We start from the raw sequence: 19,664 nt of genomic DNA, 5'->3' as shown, positions 1-19,664 counted from the left end.
ATAGCAAACTAAAAATACAGTACTAAAAACTTGTGGATGCGTTTAAAATTCCCCAAGCTTCTGTAACATTAAAATGTACACTTTTTCAAGGATCAGTTGCGTTAATCACATTAAACAGAACAATTGTTCGGGAAGCTCAAAATTAAATGCCACACGTGCTGGCCATAGTTAGTAGCATTACTGATTTATATTTATTTACTTCAGTAAACTTCGAGCAGGCCAGAGCTTTATGGTCAGCAGTTTGATTTTATTCTGATAACTTTAAGCAAAATGTTTGCATCACGTTTAGTGATGGCCAAAATTCACATTACCAATGTATGATTTTCCTCAAAGAGCTTACAGTAAAAAGCTAGTATACTACCAGAGTTTGTCTTACAAGACAAATGCATTCGGACACTAAAAACGTACTTTGTATGTTCGCGTCAATGCCTGTGTATTCCATATAACAAGAAACAAACAAAAAAGCTTTCAATTGAATACCGTAGACCTACTCAATTAGAAATGTTTCCAAGCGTAGAGTACAGATTTACAAAAGAGTAATAACTTTGCCAGTGAAGCATGGCACATCAAAAAAAACTAAGAAATTTAATTTAAAAAATATATAACACTAAGTCTTTTTGGGACAGCAGGCAGCTAATACTTGCAGTAATATTTAATACCAGTGTCAGATCATAGCCATAATCCCCCCTTTTTTTAAATCCAAATCAGATATTAAACTACTTCATGTGGAAAAATGTCTACCACTAAAATCCCATTTCCCCCAAACCCCTTGAATTAATGACTCTTACATTTCTATATGCGTCCCTCTCTCCCTTCATTGTATTGTAGTTGTCATTTATACAGCGCCTTTTACCATTATTATAGTCTCAAATCGCTGGTAGTTGCAACGCCCACTGTGGACCGAAGTCCCGAGTGTTGGAGATCACATAATAGGATTAGAATGAGCGTATGCATCCGGCCACGATATGGCTTAGCACGGCTGGCCAGTCTCCGGTAGAAGCAACCCATTAAGGTCAGGCATGTGGAGGGGTGCTGAGAGGGGGTCAGCAGATGCGTGGGTGCTAGAGACTCGATGTTGTCCAGCTGGCCCGATTTGGTCTGTGAGGGGTCAGTAATGCGAGGCAGACAACTACTTTTAGTATTCTCAAGATTAGACATTTTATTAAAGAAAAAATTTGCAAATTAAGCCTTGCTTGCCCTACTCCATCAGGGGATTCTCTACCTATTCTAAAAGGCACAACTCCTAACATAGGTAAACTGGCCCTCACACTAAACAATACCTTCAAAGCACATAATAAAAACAACATAAGATGGCAAACAAGAATTGAACAATATCTTGATGACCTTGAGACTGCCTTCCCCAGGGTTTTAAAGTCAGATTGCCAATTTTCAAAGAGAGAAAAGTCTTGAACCAATTCTCACCAGTTCTCCAAAAATGTTCAAAAGTAAAACAAAAGTTCAAACAGAAATCCACTGGTAACAATTCTCCGGTTTCCGTTGAAAAGATCCCCTTCCTGTTCCAGCCAAGAAAATAGCACAAAATGGTAATCCTGTATCTCTTCTTTTGAAGATTATTTGGTACAGTTCAAAGAATAGGTATAACAGCCACTTGTGACCCTTTGATGCTGTATTCACTTGTAACTCTTGTGAAAAGGTAAACTAACTTTTGGAATGGTTTTAACAAGCGCTCCCTACTCAATTAAGGACACGCGACCGCTCCGGCAACAGTAACATGCTCAACAATGGATGTAATTTTCTTTACTTCTTAAGCGAGCACTACAGCTGTCACAATTAGTGTGCATGCGACAATTCCATTGTTAGAATGAGTCTTCAAACAACAAACAGTTAATATTCAATTTTAAGCATACGCGAGTTAGAGTGGGCTACAGTTACTGGCAAGGCTTGCAGAGTTAACCTGAATGCCAAGCTTCACCCACCAGCTTCAGGAACACTGCAGTTGCAGGCTGCTTCATTCTTCCGACTTCTACTACTACTTAGAGCTCACTTGGGACCCACACCCTTCTGCAGCACGGGTGTCTCTCCGGTCCGGCCATGTCTCCTTTACTCCCCAGTCCCTCAGCTTGCCTTCTGCTTCTGTCCTCACGATCACAGCTTTGCAATCACAGCAACTTGTGCACATGGGGAAAACTTCACTCTCAGCAAGTCTTCCTCTGTGCAGCCACAGCAATACAGGTTTTGGGTACACCAGACCCTCTCAGAACTTGCAGGTGAAATCTGCTGTCACCATGTTCCGGCGTCCCTTCTCTGTCCCACCTCCTCATGAATTGCCAGCCTCGTGCTTCTCCTCTGCTACTGCGAGCCTTCCAACTCTGGCTTCAGCTCCTTCTTCCTCTCATTTCCTGCTGTTGTCTTTTTTGCCTCACAGGTTTGGCAATTTGGCTTCAGGTGTGAGCCAACAGCCTCAATTGCCTGACTTCTAAAATGCCCAATAGGCTTAATTGTTACTACCTCAACATGTTTCTCCAGTCCTATTCCTCGCCTCAGTCCCACTAGGGACTGGGGCATGTAGTTTGTTTAATCAAAGTCAGGTTTTTCGACTTCTCAATTATTCTTAAGGGTAGATTTAACCCCGTTAGTAATTTTAGCAGAGGGGCTATGATGTTTCACTGGTCTAGAGGAGCCAACATTTTCACCATACTTTGAAGTGTGCCCTTGGAATTGAGGTGGAAATTTAATTTTAGAAACCAAAAAGAGTATTTCCTTTGGTATTGTATGCTTTGTTGCTACAACTTTAGGGTTCACCGCCAGGTGCAATAGGAGGTTGAGAGACATTAAAATAGCAAATAGCCTTAACGTCTTCTGGCACAGTGTTATGGTCTCCCTGTCAGAGGAGAAATACTGCATCTCATCCCAAAGAGTCTCCTCACTAGCCCGAGCCCCATCTCCACACAGGTGATCCTTTACGCAGAACTCCACCCCCAGGGTTAGGATCAAAATGTATCTGCCTTCCCTTGGCCACCTGGCAGGAGACTTTAGGCAGTGAGGGATCTGCAGGATTCTTCACAATACAGACGTCAGGGGCGTTGAGGCGTAATCTGGTGTAAGTAGGCACATTTCCTACGCCCAAAATCCATCCAAATACAACACATTTCCCACCACCAACAAATCACCTAATTGAACATTCCAAGCACTTTTAAAGTACACAGCAGTGGGAAAATGCACCTAAATTTAAAACTCACTTAGATTTAACAGTGTAATAAAAAACAACTTAGATGGAAACTTGGCAGTGTAATGAAATACCAGTTACGCAATTAGGCTAGATGAAAGAAGGTATAGGATGATTAGGTAATAAGAGGGGTTGGGTTTCAATAGAGCGCAGTAATGGCTGTATTCCAAGACCACACCATACTTATCTCATCAGTCGCTGCAGGTTGCATGCGCCAGGCGTCCCAGGCAAATATGGAGTGGACCTGCCCCTAGCTAACCGCCCGGGCAAGGCTGTCCTGGGGGACGGGGGCAGCTCCTAGAGAGAGTGGATAGGCCCTGTGAGCAAATAACAGGCCGCAGGGGGTGGCGGTGAGAAGGCAAACCTGGTCGAGGGGTGTTGGGAGGGGGAATCAAAAGACACAAACACCAAAACCACGTCTGGGGGTCAGCCAGCAAGGGGACAACCTCCTTATTGAAACATGTTCCTCCCATACCTCTCTAACACCGTTTGACTCACACATTCCTCAAGGTTATAGCATTAGCCGACACTGGAAGCAAAACGGCACATGTGCAGAATTGGATATGATCCACAAAACAATCATTGCATTGAGACAGATACCACTCCAATCACTTACTTCCTTCGAATGTATGACCCGCCAAAGAACAATGGTTTTTGTGGATCAATGTATTGACTGACTACATTACTAACCAAATGATAAAAATCAAAAATCCCCTTAGGTGATTTCAATTTGCACTGGGGCAGTACACATTGGGCACGCAAACATTTGACACGCAGGCATCCACTTTTCTATGCTTCTTAAACTCTCCAGTCTCACCATGGGAAGGGAGCACCTTGTACCTCTGAGTTTCCAAACAAGGCATACTGCAAAGCAGGGACCCAATAAGAGCAGGCTAATCAGACACTGATTAATCACCTTTTCATTAAACACCATGTTAACAGAAAGAAACTAGCCAACTAAGAAGACAAAAGCTTTGAACTACAACTTAAACATTGATCTGATCAAATCTGGTGAACGGGTAACAGCCAGATTGTAAAGCAGAGGCATTTACATGCTACCATGACCAACTACTACACCATAACAAAAATGAGGAAATGGTACCACTGCCCAGAAAAGGGACAAACCTAATCAATCTGCCTGCAGGTTCACCGTGGAATTGAACTAAGAAAGAAAAGCCCTTCAGGACACCAAGCATAAATGGTGCCAACACCGGTCTCAAACGGCTCAATGTCCTACATGCTGCACACAAAAAGTACAAAAGGGAATAAGCATGGCGGAAATGCTGCCCTCATCAAGACCCAACTGAAACATTGATGGACCGTTGAAAGAAACAGAGGTGGTAAAACAGGTTAACATCCACACCGTCCACTAAAGATTCATCCTTTCAGGAAATGATGCTGTCCACTTCTCTAGGAAGATAAACAAATCTCAGACAAGAGAACTATAACAGCCGACCCATACACAAGATCAGCTCCCTATTGCCCAAAGCTCAAAACACCTCGGATGAATTCTGCTGGTTATGCTTGGACTCCCTGCAAAAGATCATTTATGCTCTCAAGCCTATGGGTCATGCAAGGGACCCAATTACTACCTTACAGGGCCAGGAATCTTTTAAAAGCATTAATGACTCCAAATCAACATATTGTACACAAGAGAATTCTCAAACAGCTTAAAAAACTCCTGGATGATCCGGCTGACAGAAATAAAATACTTTCAAATAACTTCTCTCCTTTTTGAGTAAAACCACAAATCCTTAATCAAGGAGAAAAAAAACGCTGGGGAGGAGTGCATTGAGCACCACCATTCAGATGATAGATGAAATCACTCCGTTTCATGGACGATTGAGAAGCATGGCTAATTAGATTATTGGACATATTTGAATCATTCAATAGTTTGGATCACCAGATAACACCTGAAGAAGCACCAAGGAAACGGTGGAAAGTGTCCAAATGGTTTGCCTGATACTTTCGAGACCGTGCACAAATGGTGTAGCTAGTCAATTCCACGTCCTCAATGGTGCCTGCACCTCAAGACGACCCTGGGTACACATCCTCTCAACCATGTTATTTAACATATATAACACCAATGCATGCATGAGGCTCAGCTTTCTCACAAGATCATGATGGAACAAGACATCAGCTTTGCTGAAAATCTAGGCAAAAAAGACTCAATGCAATTACACTACTTGAAATTAAACCCCCAGTGAAAGGAATTCCACATGTGGTGTTCATTACATTCTAAAACCTCTGTCCCTGTAACTTTCCCAATTGAGCTCGTTCCAGCTTCAGCGTAAGGCTGCGGGGATTCATATGCAAGCCCGCGGCTCCCCCACCCAACATTTCTGGTTCCTTCCCTGGCGTTTCTCGGCTTAAATTCCCCGAGGCATTATAACAGCTGCACATGGCAGGGCAAGAATCAGATCACTTCAGCACTGCCATTTTAAACATAGCCGCTGGCCCCTAAAAACAAGCCGTGGAGTAATCTCTGACTCTTCTCTCAAGCGCCCCTACGACTTCCTGCTCTCCCAAGTTAATAGGACCTGGTGTCCAGCCCCCTTGAAAGATACACATTTTAATGTTTAAAAAAATAGATTCAATCCAAGGTGTTTTTTGTCTTAAATGAGAAAACATTAGCTAGTTTGATTTGGCATAAGGTACTTTGACACTGTTTCTGAATGAGGTTCGTTTGACCTCGCCACTATTGATACCTTTATAACCACTATACAAAACTTTGAGACATATTTGGGATTGTGCCACTGTTTATAAAACCATAAAAGTGACAAATACTACAGGTAGACTCAACTGTCAAACCAGCACTAACAGGCCTCCGTGGGGGTAAATAGTGGTTGAAAAAAGTCCATATTTTTTGCTCTGTCACGCATTGGCCACACCCTTGGTCAAACCAACCCGAAGATGATCTGACTTTCTTTATGTCAAACAGATTAGTTTCCTTTATGAGCCACTAAGTGTTGCTGGGCACTGAACTGATGCAACAAGGCACCAGCTCAGGTTAGACCTCCATTAATTCCATTCACCTAGCATGTGCCCACTCAGTTAGATCATGGAGTAACAGAATTAGCCAAGATTCTCAACGGATCTTGGCTTGCTCTGAACTGCAGAGAAGAAAAACCAAGTTTCTGGCTCTAAACTCAGAAAGCCCAATGATGAATGTTCCTCCGGGATTTCCTCTATAGAAACTGGTTTGCTTTACCCCCACTTCAGAAAATCCACAATAAAAAGTCCCCTCTTAAGTACATCATCCAAAAACCTCAACAAACTGCAAATCCCGCAAAATAATGCTCTCAGAGCAGCTCTTAGTATCCCTAGGAGAAAGCATCTCTCAGGCCAGACGAGACGCCCACTGTCCCCCGATCAAAGAGAGCATACTGTTCAATGCCCTCACAATCACACACAGATGCCTATCTCAGTCTGCGCCATCCTACCTATCAGAACAATTACATCAGGCACAATCTCCCAGACCAAAACATGACCAATACTCACACCAACTTACAATCCCTGCCTTTAACAGAACCAAAGGCGGGGGCGGGGTGAACCAGCTTTGAAGTGCTAGCACCATAATCCTGGAACTCATTACCAATCAAACTCAGAAAGGAAACTCTCTCTTATGGCTTTCAGAAAGGCGTTGAAAACCAAGTTATTCAATTAGACTGTACTTGGAGTTGTTCCCCTGTAACCATGAAAGGCGCATACTGTATTACTGTCTTCTAATATCTGCATCGCTCCCTGAGGAGTCTTCTTTATGTAACCTGTATCCAAGTGAATATTCTTTAACAGCGCCACGATGCCTGAGGGCCATTGTGCTTTTTATAAATTGAAATAAACAAACAAACATACATTGGTGATTCAAAGAGCTTAACGCTGGCTTAAAATAGACCCTGTATTCAAAATACCACTATAAACAAAACTGCAGAAGGGAAGTCAAGCTACTCTCAGCTGGAAAAAAAAGTGAAGCCAACCCCAAGACCGGGTGTCTTCTTTGGGCCACCCAGCTAGCCCACCCATGCAACAGGTAGTTTTCGGGCTTTGGGCCCCAGCAAAGATTGTGCAGTATGGAAGCTAGAGTCTTAAAGTGCTTGGAGACAGCATATCAGCCTTAAGTGAAATACCAAAAGCAAGAAAACTGAGTATGCTGCATGATACTGCCAAGCTACCAAAAGAAAACGTCATCCTTTCTGGAAGTCCCTTTTTTAATGGATCAATTTTCCATGTCGGCCCAGAGCCTAGCAACACTTGCCCTTCTACTCAAAGCCAAGCAGCAGTTGGTTAACTAACACAAAGCCCAACTAAGCCAGAGAGTTTAAACGAGTGGCAGCATTGTTCTAGGAACGTATCTATGTGAACACTGCCACCCTCACAATTGCGACGGCCGAAAATGCCGACCTTTTTTTTTTAATCCTTTACACCACATATATATATGTGTGGGGAGACCCCCTGCACTCCCCCATACTAATAATATATCATATACCCTCCACATATATATGTGGTGTAAAGGGACGTGGGTGGGGATCTAATTACACAAAAAAAGTTGCCATTTTCAGCCATCGTATTTGAGAGGGCTACATTTTTGGCCATAACCCTTGGAACAATCAGGCCTTTCGGCCTGCAAAGAAACACCTGAAAGCAATAGACGCTCAGGGAGCACTATAGGGTCAGGGTGGGTTTGCCCATTGTTTAGCAAAAAATTTCACTTTCAAGGGTGTTAAGGAACCGTCAAGCTGTAGTACATTTATCACACACAAACTGGGAAAGGAGCGAAAAGATGGGCCTGTACGGAGAATAGGGTCAAAGGAGTTGGAACGCATCACTCAAATGTGAGGGAAAGACACTACCCCACCGAGACTGCCATGCTATAAAAAGAGCCAGGCTACACACATTCAATATGGGGGAAAGAAGTCCCTTTACGGACACTGCCAGTGATTAGAAAACCGGGGTTGGATTGATCCACAGCTGTTGGATGCCCAGAAACAATCTCCACCCGCCAACATAGGTGGTGCAAACCCACTGGCGATCTGAGGTCTCCGAATGAGTATGCGAATGAGATGAAGACCAACTCAGAGATCACAAATATAAAAATGGAACACAAATGGGTATCGTTCAGCATAATTTCTGCCATTTTGGCAACCTCTTAACCCCGGGTTCCACAAAGAGACAGGCCTTAAGTTAGAGTGAAGAGAAAGGCACAATCAAAAACCTGCAGTGTATGTTGCCACTCATTCAAAACGTTCACTGTGAATGAGCTAGAAACAAACTTTGCCGACTACCGCATCACAGTGAATGCCTTGGGCCTGCTGGAATTATTCAGCAACTCTGCTATGAAACGGACACTCATGGCCCCTAAAATCCAGTCAGGTTAAGACCACACTATCTGCCGCAGGATACACCCCAAGCTCGCCTTCAACAAACGCTCAATCAGAGCCCTAGAGAAACGGCAGCACAAAATCCAAAATTCTGGAGACATCACCAAACTCAAATCTCTGTGTGCCAATCATACCATTCTGAATACCAAAGCCAAAGCTGCGTACTACTCCACCAAGCAAATTCCTCTTTGAAGTAGTAAAGCATTGTACCTACCCCCCCTCCAACCCCCCCCCACAAGCCTGAGGTACCAGCAACTCAGGAAAAATGTGACAGAATCAACACATTTTTTATTAGGAAAGAAATGGCAAAACCCGAGAAACCACCCTGCACCTATCGACCAAATTCTCTCCTCTCTTTCCCCCGGATCTCCTAAAAAAAGATTGCCTCCCCTAAACTTACTTCTTACTCTGACGATATCATTTCAGCCTCCATCATTAAAACAATTAACGGGCCTGACGCTCAAAGCATTACTCAGAATCATCAATACGTCCCCTGCAGAAGGATCATTACCAGACACACTCAAGACTGGTCGCATAGGACCCCTTTGGAAATAAACAAACTAAATCCAGACAACCTGGCCAACAACATAACCATTACGAACCTCCCGTGTATTGGCAAAATCTTGGGAAAAGTAGTTGCTACATAACTACTTGCCAGAATCGAACAACCCACTTCCTAAATCACTTTCAGTCAGGGTTCCACCAAAACTGTAGCATCGAGAAAGCCACAATGCTCGCCAAATCATGGATATGGGCGACTCGTGCCTCCTTTTTTTCCTTGCCCTCTGTGCTGCATTCGACACTTCTTGCCGATAGGATTAGATTCTCTGGCACAGTCCTGAACTGGTTTATCTCCTACCTCAACAGGCTGACCAGATGAACCTTTTGCAAAGTCCCTCAAGGCTCCATCCTCTCACCAATCCTTTTTAACCTTTACATGGAGCCTCTGCGCACTCTCCTCAAAGATCCCAATATAGCCACACAGAATATACTCAGTTGTGCATGCAAGTAAATAGCATGCAGGACATCACTGGTCTCCACGATAACCTAGCCATCATCCAGTCCTGGATGTCCCATCCTGGATATCGACCTACCACAAACTAAACCCATCCAACACCGAATTCGTCCTCATCAGTCCACCTACCAAAAAACTAAATCCTTAGGCTTCACCAGTGACAGAAACCTGTCCATTTCGCACAAATAGCCTGGCTCAGAATCTCCACCCTTCGCAAAATCAAACCCTTTATCCCGCTGCAGGCCTTCCAGGCCATAGTGCTGGCCATTGTGGTCTCGCACATTGAAGGGGGAAATGCATTCATGACAGGCCTCCAAGCTGCTCACTTGGCTCCCCTAAAAGCAGTCCACCATGCTGCAGCACTTAAGGGAGCACGGAAATTTTACTGAATTACCCCCATCCTACGTGAACTACATTGGCTTCCACTCCAAGCAGGGATACTGTTTAAGACTGCATGTATCATCTACAAAGCAGTCACGGTTAGCACACAGGGTACTTGGCGGCTAAACTCCACATATCTGGTGCTGCACGCTCCTCGTGCAGCAAACCAGCCAGCTTGAATCACAGCTCATCCGCAAAAAGAGGACCCACAAATAATCCTCCTCTTGTCATCCACCCTCTGGAACTCAATCCCTGTGTCGCCTCAGAATGCCCCCATAAATCCCCAATTTCACAACATTTCTCAAAACATCTTCAACACACGACCAAGGACTTGATTCCAATGGACGCACAAACCAATGCAAAGACCTCACAGTACTGTGCTACTGTTAAAAGATGCCAGCCCAAATGCTGGCTACCCACACTCTGTACAGTAGTCCATCTCCTGATTCTGGCTGAGTTGGTTTAGAGAGTGGAGTTAGTGTTGCTACATCATTAACACGTGTGCACTAAAGAGCTTCCACCTAAAAAAAAATGTTTTAAACAAAAACAATCATGCGGTTGTGCTGAGGTGGCCAAAGAGTTTATCTTGGATATGGATATTATCCGAAACAGACGATCAAGATGGAATACGTGCCACGTTTGTGGCAGAATTTGCATTTGCAGTAGTCTTGGACACAACACAAAATCACACTGCTGCCTTTGGATTACTTCATACAGCACAGGGGTCTGAAGCCTCTTCAGATGTGTTGGATACAACTATCAGCAGGATGCTGAATGGCTGGGAACATCCCTTTTCGTTATGGGTTAACCCAAAGCAGAGAAAGGCAAGTAGAAGTTGGGTATTTCCAACCCTCGTTTTAAAGGGATGAATAGCCACAGATGGAAAAAGATCTGTGGTTGGTAGTGATTTAGTAGCTTCATGGTATGGCTAGATCTAGTAGAGGTGTCAAGAACGGTAAAAGTAAAGATGGCCCGATATGTTGGCAATCAAATCCCAAATGGACAAGGGCTGCTAATGATGTTGGTCACTGGAGGGGAGTTCATTGCTAACGTTCCGGAAAACTGGATTACCAAGATCGTGGGTTATAGTGAAAATGTTTGGTTTTAAATGCAGTATTCGCTCTAGTCTCCAATATCGAAAGAACACTTCGCTGACGAAAGCTTCGACTGGTATATGTCTGGTGTTTTGGCCGCCCCCTTAGGTGTCTGCACGGGGAAACTTAAAAATGCACTTACTTTACAAAACGCTTTTCGGTATGTGATTAGTAAGTAGAAAGTTAAAAGGTATTTTTAACAGAGCCATCGGCAGTCATTACCCTCCCTCTTTGAACTTAAAACGTCATTTTACGAATACCTCTGGCGCTATTCATCTTACTTCCACCCTAAAATAAAGCTATCCTCCTAGCCTTGTCATCTCTCCCAGAACACTTCATCGCACCCTACTAATAACTACCCTTAGTTTCTCACCTGCACCAAATTTTGCGATCCAATACTGGCGAGGCCGCTGTCCAGACGTCTGCAGCTCGCTCCTGGAAACTGAAGACCAACCAACTGAATCTCCACCAACAGCGAACCACGACAGAAACAGCAACTTCTTTACTAACCAATTAAAAGTCTGGTATTATGAGAAGGAGGGACGAGCAGCCCCGAGAACATGCATAGAGCTGTACAATATGGCGTGTATAAACAATAGACAGAAAAGAAATACTCCCGAAAAAAGGGTACTGGTCGTCGAATTGATAGAAATAGAAAATGGACAGCAGTAGTCTTGCAGTTGAAATAGAAAAAGGACAGTGAAAAGACGTATTGCTCCGATTTAAATGTTAAAGGTATTTGTACCGTGCACCATCACCACCAATGGAGTTAGTCCCCAGGCGCTCTGGCGGATCTGCAAAGGAGAAGTTGGGATGGGTTAGTAAGGTAAAGAGGGAGTAGGATATTGTGAGGAGTGGTGGTCTGTTGGCAGCTTCAACTCAGTATACACCAGGTGCTGAGCTTTGGTGCGTGGATTGAGGTCAGTCTGTGTGCTGTTAGTGCGGATCAATGTCAGTCTGTGTGTGCTGTTAGTGCGGCTTATGTGTCGTTGCAGTGTTGTGAAGTGTGTGTGGGTTGTTGTGCAAGAGATGGTTGTGAGTTTTTTGAATGAGATAAGTATATAGAGGTGTTAAGTATTTTTGGTTAGTGGGTTGTATGATATTTAACATGCTAATATTCAGAATTCTGTCTAAGTAATTCTGTCTAAGTGTGGCATATGCTAACATTCACAGTCCTGTCTTGATGCAGCGCAGACTAATCTTCACAGTTCTCTCTAAGGTGTGGTACATATTAACATTGGCAAGTGTGTTAGTATGTAATGCAAGGCAACATTTACAGTCCAGCCATGAGTAGATTTAGGCTGGAGGGCGCACATCTCTCTAACTATGTATGGTGTAAGTCTATGTAATGGAAAGGTTGTAGAGTGGCAGGGGCTTCCTGGAGTGGAGTAGAGTCATTGCTCTACCCCCCCCCACCAATGTCACACTTACAATTTTTGTTGGTGTCTGTTGTCTGCTGGCTTCATTGGCTTCCCCCTGCAGACACATCTTGGAGCCGCCATTCGCTGCAAGGGCTGCCCTGGGAAGGTCAGTTAAGTGTCCCACCAATCGTGTCCTTGGGGGAGGGTTGGTGGTAGTGCAGGAGGCTGCTGTATGGTAATGATCTTTCTCCAATCAGGCTGGGGGGGCGGGGTGGGAGGGAAAGGGAAGTGGAAGGGTGCCGGGGCTGCAAGGGGCAGGGGCCACATCAGGGTACAAACAATGCCCTAACCATGAAAAAAGCAGGCCCAGGGGGGTCGCTGCACTAGATGGCCCACCTGCACTACATACAGAATATATAACAGTTTCAACTCGCTCATAAAGAGGAATAACACAATCAAAACTACATTTCCCCCCAAAAAAATGTTCGTGTGTAGTTCATTATCTTTATGTCCATGAACAAAAAGGTGACTCCAGCTACCAGTCACAACCAACATTGCCCGTTATCATCTCTAGTCCTTTCCGTGTCCTTCCTCTTTCTTTGCTGCTCGGGCGGCCAGTGTCTGCGTTGTTGAATGACATGTATTTGATTACCAGAACATGGTTCTAGGGTTAATGGGGCATGCGTGCGCGCATTGTTAGGACAGAGCTTGGCGGAGTAGATCCGCGTTACTAGTTGGAATAGTAATTTGGGACCGCGACGGGCCCACGAAGTCTGGTGGCACAAGACTCCTAACACGCAACGACATATGAGCGCGACAGGACCTGAGAGGTTCCGGCGCTCAGTTGTCGCAGTGCAATGGGAGAGTTTCAGAGCGTATTATGGTGCGGTCATTAGAGGCATTGTTAGGACAGAGCTTGGCGGAGTAGATCCGCGTTACTAGTTGGAATAGTAATTTGGGACCGCGCCGGGGCCACGAAGTCTGGTGGCACAAGACTCCTAACACGCAACGACATATGAGCGCGACAGGACCTGAGAGGTTCCGGCGCTCAGTTGTCGCAGTGCAATGGGAGAGTTTCAGAGCGTATTATGGTGCGGTCATTAGAGGAACACACAGCAGGCCAGAGTGTGCATTAAGATATACATGGCCAACAAGGATATAAGACAAACAGCTTACTGGGAGGAGCAGCAGAACATTGCACAATTATGCCACCTTGTGGCAGAACAAGATATTGACACGAAGAGAGCCCAATTGGGGGAAATTTCTTTGGGCCATGTACAGCGGCAGCAGTGCTAAGCGCTGAGCAACGGGCACAGACCCAATTAAAACTGCTAATTGGAACACCCAGACCCACTTAGCTGCATTATTAGACGGAAGGAGGCCCAAGGCACCTGCAAATAACCCACCAACAATAAGAATGCATAGCCCCAGCGAAGCCGAAGAACCCCACACCAGCAGACGGTGGACACTCTCCAACAAGGCTAGAGCAGTATAATGTGTACTAGGGACAGATGTGGGGGGTTCAGCACAGGGTAGGAGCCTGGTGGAGGATCTCATCACATTCCCCTCAGGGCTTCCATCCCCTGGAAGAGACGCCCAGAGAGGTTTTGTGAGGGGCATGAAGGAAGAAAGAAGGCCCATAAGGTCCGCAGCAACCTAACCCCCCCCCCCCCCTTGGCATGCCACGCAGACATAAAGGTGGCAAAACAAGAGTGAGGTCTTGAGAGAGGAGGGGCACAGCATATACGGATGATGAATCCTATTGGGAGGACACAGAAATGGAGGAGGAATGGGACGTTTCGTCCGAAAGTTTCAAGCTGGGATGTACGTGAAGACTGCGTACCTGTTTTCTTTGATGTGGATCTTGTTGGGGCCGCCAGGCTGTAGCCAGCTGAATGACGAGTGTGTGACTCGGGGAACCCGCCTCTCCACCACCCAAATGGTACAGGGTGGAGGATGGACAGACTCCCAGCGTCACGGAAGGCACTCTCCTGATTAACGTGACGGTGGGACTGTGCAAGCACAGACAGGAGAGGCAGCAGTCAGGTTGAAGATTCGGAACAAGGTGAAGTCCAAGGTGAACGCGGGATCACACCAAACAAAGACTAAGTCGGGGCACCAATCCGCAGGAAGACACTTTCAGGCGAACTTCAGGTAGCTGGTTTGGAGATGGCTGACTAGCCAGATGGTCTGTAGATCCAAAAAGGACGAGGCACCAGGCAGGACCAGACAGGAAAAGGGGAACCAGATAGGGAAGGGAAACCAACAAGGGAGAGCCCAAGGAATAGGGAAAAAGACAAAGGCCCAATTGGTCCCAACGAGAGTCAGAGGGGAAACTGGAGCCAAGGGAACCCAGGGCGAGAACAAGGAACCCAGGCGACTGGAGGTCAAGAAGGGCAAGTGGGACCAAAGAGACCCTTGGGGAAAACTGGGCACCCAGGCAGGCAGAAGGCAAGCAGGACAAAAAGGACCCAGGGTTGAGCAGGGCACCCAGGCAGGCTGGAGGCAAGGCAAGGCAAAAAGGGCCCAAGAGGACCCAGGGTTGAGCAGGGCACCCAGGCAGGCTGGAGGCAAGGCAAGGCAAAAGGGCCCAAGAGGACCCAGGGTTGAGCAGGGCACCCAGGCAGGCTGGGGGCAAGGCAAGGTGGAAGCAGGAACCACAGGAAACCAGGAGCGAGCAACACGAACGAAGCTTCCGCGTTGAGACGCGGTTAGCTTCTGCTTGCGGTTCCCTTTTATGGGCCGCCGGCACCCACGAGGCCTGAAACGCAAGCCGTTTCGTCTCCGGGTGCCGGCGGACCCGAAACGAGGCTTGGAAGGCAAGCCCTTCCCAAAGCGCAGGCCCAATCTACGGCGCATGCGCGGAACCGAGACAGCGGTTTCCCGCGCATGCGCCGCAACCCTCCAGCAGTGGTTCCAGAAGCTCTCCTCCGGGCGGCTCCCCAGGCGCGAAAGCGCGGGTAGATCCGCCAGGAGGGAGAAGGGAGAGCGATCGCAACGGACCTCGGTCTCCCCAAAAGTGGCGTGACATAAAGTAGCTTGCAAGAAGCTGACACATCCTCTCCAAGCCCCCCTATCGGGCGTAAGTCTGTGAAGAAAAGGAGAAGAAGGGATGACGGAGAGCTGGGGGAAGTATTTGACCCCAACTCGATCATCCACCCCAGATCGGCGGAGTGGGAGCATCCCGCCAAGATCGGCAATTACATAAAGAAGAGAATTAGGTGGTCCCTGTCCAAGGAAGCCAGAAGCAAGTTAAGGGTGAAATGTCCCAGATAACCTGGGTGTGACGCCTAAGATAGATGAGAAAATGATGTCCTTCATGGGGCGTTATGATAGAGATATCAGGAAAGGAATTAATAGATCCTGGAGATCCTGCCAGGGCAAGCTCCTGGATGTCTTTGGTCCATTGACCAAGATCTGGCAGATGGCGGAAGTGGCCAAGCAACCGGAGCAGAGGGTGGACCCGGAGATATTGGAATGGCTGGGCACAGAGGATAATATGCCTGCTTGGCAACGCCAACAACGCGGTTACAACTGTGAGAAGGAGGTCCATTCTTGTAAAGATTGACCCAAAGATGGGTGAATTGGCCACGGCGGAGTCAACCTTCAACCGTAAATGGAAGCTGTTTTTAGAGACCTTTATTAAGGAGATTGCTAAATTTGCCAGTACCTATGCAGTGATAGACAAGGCGCAGGCCGCGCTAAAGAGTATTTGGCAGCAAGGTTTTCAGTAGGGCTGGCAGAGGTAGGGGCCACTCTGCCAGCCGTTTCTGCTTCTTCAAGCCCTACGCCAATAACAGAAACGATTGGAGGAACCAAGAGGAACGCCGACCTAACCCCTTCTTCCAATCAAGAGGAAGGGGTAGAGTCTGGAGAGGAAGCAACAGGTAAACACAGGTGAGCCAAAATGCAGAAGCACACACACACACAGGGGAGAAAAGGGGACCTCACAAGTAGGTGGGAGAACAGCTCTGTTTTTAGAGAAATTGACAGAATTGTCAGGAGATACATGGGTCGTAGAGACAGTCTGAGGTTACAAGCTAGATTTCTGGCGGGAATCTCTTCAGACAGAGGAACCGAGACCCATAAAGTTCTCGCGAGAGGACAAAGAACTGTTAGACAGAGAAATCACACAGCTAGATAAGAAAAAGGCGATCAAAAGGGTGCTAGATCCCTGGAAGTGCTTTGTGACCAATATGTTCCTGGTCAAAGGCAAAAAGAAACACAGACCTGTGATCAATCTGAGGAACCTGAACGAGTTTTTAGTGTACAGACACTTCAAGATGGAGGGCATCCATCTACTTAGGGATGTGTTAGAGAGGGAAGACTGGTTAGTCAGGATAGACCTCAAGGATGCATATCTGACAATCCCAGTAGCACAAGAGGACCGGAGATTCTTGCGGTTCTGGCGGAGAGAACAGAAGTGGCAGTTCACATGCCTCCCATTCAGTCTCGCATCAGCCCCTTGGGCCTTCACGAAGCTGATGCGGGTGGTAGTAGCTCATGGCATCAGGCTAATAATTTATTTAGATGACTTTTGCCTGATGGGGCAGGACAAGCAGAGGTTACTGGAACAATCGGAACAGACAACCCGTTTGTTACAGGAGCTAGGATTCCTGATCAACTGGGAGAAATCAGTGTTAGTACCGGTGCAGACGATCGAATTCCTGGGTTTTGTCATGGACACAAAAGCAGCCACACTCAGCCTGCCCATGCTCAAGGTGAATGTGATTGAGAGAGATCAGTTCGGCAATTGCGAAGAAAGAAATCTCGCTCAGAGAATTAGCCAGACTGGTGGGGAGACTAGCATCTTCCATTCAAGCGATCTTTCCGGGCCCACTGCATTACAGGGCTCGGCAGTGCCTCAAAATTCAACATCTAAAGAAGGGGTTGTCTTACGAACAGAAGGTGCCAATCTCCACAGAGGCGAGAACAGAGCTTTGGCAGTGGTTCGGCCACATGGAAGCTTGGAACGGGAGAGTAATATTTGGCTCTGGCCCAGACCTGGTCATAGAATCAGATGCCAGCCACTGGGGCTGGGGAGCTCGGTGTGGAGACCTGACAACGGGAGGAAGATGGTCGGGAGAGGAACTAGAGCTCCACATCAATTGCTTGGAACTACTGGCGGGTTCCTTCGCAGTGAGATGCTGGACCCAGGACAGGGTGAACTGTTGTGTACTGCTGAAGATGGACAATATCTCGGCAGTACGATACATAAACAGGCTAGGAGGGACGAAGTCCAGACTGTTAGAGGAGATGGCAAAAGATTTCTGGCACATGTGCCTAAGGAACAAGGTTAGCGTCACTGCAGAGTATCTCCCAGGACTGCAGAATGTAGTTGCAGACTGGAACTCAAGACCCCTGAGCGATGCCAGCGACTGGCATTTGGACAGGTTGGTATTCGAGATCTTGATGGTGCTGAGAGGCCCGTGCAGAACAGATCTCTTTGCATTCAGGCTGAACAGACAGCTGGAGAGGTTTTTCAGTTGGAGACCAGATCCAGCAGCGGCAGCGACGGATGCGCTTTTACAGATCTGGGGTCCAGGGAACGAGTACGCCTTCCACCCCATTCGCTGTGATCCCGGGAACGATACTGCAGGTCAGGAGACAACAAGAAACGATAATATTGGTAACGCCAGACTGGAAGAGTCAGGTGTGGTTTCCGGACCTCCTGGAAAAGTCTTTCAAAAACCCGCTAGTGTTACCGCAGTTCAGGGAACTGATTCTGAATCCAGTGGGAGAGTGTCACCCACTGAACCAATTAAGAGAGTTGAGACTGATCACATCAGCGATTTTGGGAACGCCTGGCAGAAGCCAGGCCTATCGGGAGAAGCTGTGAGTTTTATCGAAGAAGCATGGGCACCAGGTACCAGGAAGGCATATAGACTGGCGTGGTCAAGGTGGACTAGCTGGTGTGTGGCACAGCAGATCCACCCAATGGAGCAGATGTCACTTAGATTGTGAACTTTTTAGCAGCGCTAGCGGCGCAAGGCATGGCATACAGAACAGTGAACTCGTGTAGATCAGCCATTTCAGCAGGATACCCTAAGATAGAGAATGTAGCAGTAGGAGAACCCCTTCTCGTATGCAGACTCCTCACAGGGGTGAGGATGTTGAAACCCCCTTTACCTTAAGTACACCCGTATGTGGGATGTGAATTTATTTTTGAACATGTTCATTAGCTGGCCGGATAATGATAGACTAACCAGGAAAGCAATATCAGCAAAGCTCACGACTCTGCAATGCCTTATATCCTGTAAGAGGGTTTCAGATGTCAGGGCTCTGGACATAGACAGGAAATCGTTTAATCCAGAAGGGGTCCCCTTTCAGGTTAGCAGGAGAACGAAGACCGGCATCAATTTGGTGTCATATGCGGCATTCCCAGACCAACCTAAACTATGTCCGGTCAGGAATTTAAAGAAATATGAGGAGGGAACGAGTACTCTTAGGCCCGCAGATGTATCACAGTTGTTCATATCTCTGAGGAAACCATTCACGGGAGTTGCGGAGCCAACTTTAGCCAGATGGGTTAGACGGTGCATGACTCAGGTAGGCACTGATACTGAAGTGTACGGGGCACATTCTATTGGAGGGGCCATGGCATCTAAGGCATTTAATGCAGGTGTTAGATTGGAGGATATTCTCAAAGCGCCAGACTGGTTGAAGGAGTCGACTTTTAAACAATTTTATTTCAGACCCATTGAAGGGATGTCTACGTTGGTGATAGGTAAGCTTTGAACAAGCATAATCCGAGCCTCCGGTCTTGACATAGAATACTGATTTTCCATACTAGCGTTATAGAAAGTCAAGATTCTATTAAAGAAACAGAGGCGAAGGATTATCCCACCCGAGTAATCGTTCACTTGAAAATGTTTTGTCTGAGGAGTATTTGTGTTGTGTGGACAAATAAATGACAATGCCTAGATTATAAATTGCTTACTGGAAATTATATTTAAAATATGTTAACTGTTACCCACCCTTCTGCAACCAAGCTAAAACAGTTTATTTGGATTGCTTTTCAGGAGCTGAGATGAAGAACGCAGGATTCTGAGGAACAGGGGGTGGAGGTTTCCGCGTTTACCAGTTGGGGCGCAAGGTTAAAGTTAAGCTGGTTACAGACAATGAAAGAGGAAGGACTAGAGAGGATAAAGGGCAATGTTGGTTGTGACTGGTAGAGGTAGTCGCATGACCTTTTTGTTCATGGACATAAAGATAATGAACTACACTCAAACATTTTTTTTTTTTTTT

The 19,664-nt window shown here is 46.5% G+C and overlaps 1 protein-coding gene across 1 annotated transcript in view; it reads right to left on the bottom strand.

Moving 5' to 3' along the window:
• PRPF8 (pre-mRNA processing factor 8) overlaps positions 1-11,574 on the bottom strand; it is a 497,675-nt gene extending 486,101 nt beyond the window's left edge. The window contains exon 1 of the mRNA XM_069615406.1: positions 11,429-11,574. The gene's annotated coding sequence lies outside the window, so the exon portion shown is untranslated. The remainder of the gene's footprint in view (positions 1-11,428) is intronic.
• Positions 11,575-19,664: the final 8,090 nt, after the last annotated feature.

Source organism: Ambystoma mexicanum, chromosome 9, assembly GCF_040938575.1.
Source record: "Ambystoma mexicanum isolate Mex_15411 chromosome 9, UKY_AmexF1_1, whole genome shotgun sequence".
NCBI lineage: Eukaryota > Metazoa > Chordata > Amphibia > Caudata > Ambystomatidae > Ambystoma > Ambystoma mexicanum.
Note: the sequence above shows the minus strand (reverse complement) of the source record. Positions and strands in the feature narration are given on the sequence as shown.